General features: G+C 40.7%; 1 long non-coding RNA gene across 1 annotated transcript; it reads left to right on the plus strand.

Annotated features, from left to right (window-relative positions):
* Positions 1-1,585: 1,585 nt before the first annotated feature.
* Positions 1,586-2,764, plus strand: LOC133914206 (uncharacterized). The gene is made up of 3 exons (XR_009909185.1): positions 1,586-1,717; positions 1,818-1,919; positions 1,985-2,764. It is a non-coding gene; the product is annotated as an uncharacterized LOC133914206 (long non-coding RNA).
* Positions 2,765-3,159: the final 395 nt, after the last annotated feature.

Below are 3,159 nucleotides of genomic sequence, written 5' to 3' on the forward strand. Positions count from 1 at the left end.
GTCGGATTAATTTTAGCCATAATTCTGGTTGTATACGGTGACTTAGGTAAAAAATGATACTAGTAAACACGTTTCACAATTATATATCAAACTGGTAGTGAACCTATCCCACGAGTCACAAAACCGTGACTAGACGTGCCTTCGATCAAACATTTTGAAACTTTGACTATCGTATTTTTTATATATATAGATCGAAAGCATGAAAAAATATTTGTAGATTTATCTTAAAATGCATTTCATGATATCATATATAGTAATCTTGGATTTTATAAATACATCATATTAGAAAAGAGTAGTAAAAGCTATATGTTTTTAAGATGGCGTCGCTGCTAAAACATCAATTATTTAATTATGACCGGAAGGAGTAACGCTCAATTATCTATTCACTGTCATAATGTTGGTAAGTCATGTATTTAATCTTTTTTGGCAATCAAAGCTGCACCTAGCTAGGACTCGAATTCATGCAGACGGAGAGGTGTAAACAACATGTCTACCACTACCAAAACCTAAAGTAGATTCAGATGAACATGTGTGCATCTGAATCTAATTTTCATGTTGCAGATATAGTTGAGATCTTGCAATTCATCTTAATCTAATTTTCATGTTGCAGATATTGTTGAGATCTTACAACCACTTCGCAGTCCACACGTGATAAGAAATTTGAGCGCAATGCAACGTTGGTGAAACAAAAAAAAAAAGGATTATATTATCCGATCCAAGAATTTCCTGAAACGCTGTGTCAGCTAACATGTAAAACGAACGTCCAGTAGATCGAACGCTAGAAACCTAAAGGATAGACGTCTAGTTCATCTCATGCATCCGGATGGCGGACCGTCCCTGACGACGCGTCAAATTCAGTGCTGTTAACATTTCTTGATCGTATATATCCTTGTCATGGAGTGCAAAAGGTAGCAGGCTGTAGCTAGCGTCTCGGCTACTAGTGCTGAACACAACGGGGTCGTCAGAACTCACAAGTTGCACGTGAGCATTGTTCATTGGAAGTGAGCATGTCACGATACAGTACTGCCGTCAATGCGTTACTGTGATTTGGTCTAACATATTGCATTGGGTGAAACATCGTAATCCTACTGTGATCACTGATCGACTGCACCTGTACTTGTATGTGGTTGCATTGCCAATTCGTCATTAACTTCGCCATGTCACTCTAATAAAAACAGTCATCAGCGCCGGTTATAATAGAACTAGTATTGATGGAGTATCAGTACTAGTTCATAATTTTTCGTGCTCGACCGACGATTGAGCTAGGTTGAATCAACACTAATACTCAATATCAGTGTTAGTTTTTGAAAAAATCGATACTGATACTTCAGTGACCGCTGGTAAGCATGACCCGACACTTTTATTGATGGACCCGAAATTATTATTGATTCCGCATTTTTGTCTCACGTACCCTCTCACGTTTGTCACCGTTCCTTATCCTCTTGGTCTATCCTCTTTCTCTCCACAGCCTAGCATTCCTTATCCACCGCTGCCCCCCTCCCCCCTCTCTCTCAAGACCAGAGCTACAACGCCGCTGCGGTACCAGTAGCGTTTGTGGGCTCCAACATGGCCACATGATGCCTCACCCTAACGAAGAGGGCAATACCAGGCGGTGGCGTGGGGTTGCCATTCGGGCTGATGTTCTTGAGCATCTCATCGGTCGTCTCTCTAGACTGCATAACGCTGGTGCGCCCCCCCGCAGAAGCAGGCCTACGTGGTACGTGCAAACAACAAAAACAATTTTGCATGCACATTAGCAGTTTTCCATCGCAGAGTTCATTACGTTACACGTTCACATGTAGAGTGCCAAACCGCAGGTCATCAGCAACAAGAAGTCGTGCGGCGAGGGCAAGAAGACGAGCAAGGCCATGTCGACGCCCACCATCCTGACCAAGGACTCGCAGAGCCTCACGGCCAAGGTAACTTCAGTACCCAAAATTGAAGTTTCATCCATTGAAATGATCTAATTCTTGCTATTCTTAAGCCATCGCGAATTCATTCAATTCTCAAAAGCATGGCTCAGCCACCCATCACGGTCGCTAGAAGCTGGCCAGGCGTGGGGGCGACAACGGCAAGCACTCCCCTAGGGACCATCCTGACTGGAGCAACAGTGGGTGGGATCACGCCATCAGGGATAAGAAAGTAAACAAGCTCTACATTGCTCTTCATTCTTTCTGATCATAGATTGGTCTCGAGATATTGGTGCTCTTTTAATCCCCGATTCCTCTTAGCCCTAAGAAAAAAGCTCTGTTATGTTCATTCTGAGCACCAATATCTCTCTCTATCTCTCTCTAATTCTGTTTTATGTGTGTAAGTACTCCCTCCGTTTCGCAATGTTTGTTCATGCCCACCATTACGTACAAACCAAAAAATACTGAAATCGAGTGAAAAATGCATAGAGATGACCATGCTACCCCTAATCAATGTAAGAATGAGAGCAAGTAACTCACCAGGGTTGGAGTAAATACATGCATGCACTCAAGGGTATAGCAGGAAAATGAACTATAAAACACTCTTGGTTACCGCAATGGACAAATAATTTGAGATAGATATTCTCGAGGCTATGGACAAATATTGCGAAACGGATGGAGTAGTAGACAACATGTCTATTTCAAAATAAACTCCCTCTATATTAAATAAATCAAGATGAACTCCCTCTATATTGAATAAATTGAGATTGAGTTGTTGCAAATATTTGTTCAATGTTGTGAGATGATTGGAATTAATCTTCAATGATATAAGATGATATGAATAAAGGTGGCTCTGACTTGATGTATCGAACGAGCTATTTTCGGTATTATTTTTTTTTGAAAATAGCAACACTATCGACTCGTGATAAAGAAATGGTACTAATACTCAGACTATCAGTGTCGGTTTTTTATCATGAGCCGACACTGATAGTCTGAGTATCAGTGCCGGTTCTTTATTATGGACCGAGTATCAATACCGGTTCTTTATTATAGACCGATACTGATACTTATTATCAATACTTATTTATGAACCGGCGCACTAATAGTATATGACTATCAGTGCCAGTTCAAACCGCCACTGATAGTGTATTTGAGCCGATACTAATGATCATTTTTATTGTAGTACTATAATAGTATATCTTACTAAAATAAAGAAGTTATAAAAGTGACACAACCAGGTCCGTTATCA

The sequence above is a fragment of the Phragmites australis genome, chromosome 4 (assembly GCF_958298935.1).
Source record: "Phragmites australis chromosome 4, lpPhrAust1.1, whole genome shotgun sequence".
Taxonomy (NCBI): Eukaryota; Viridiplantae; Streptophyta; class Magnoliopsida; order Poales; family Poaceae; genus Phragmites; species Phragmites australis.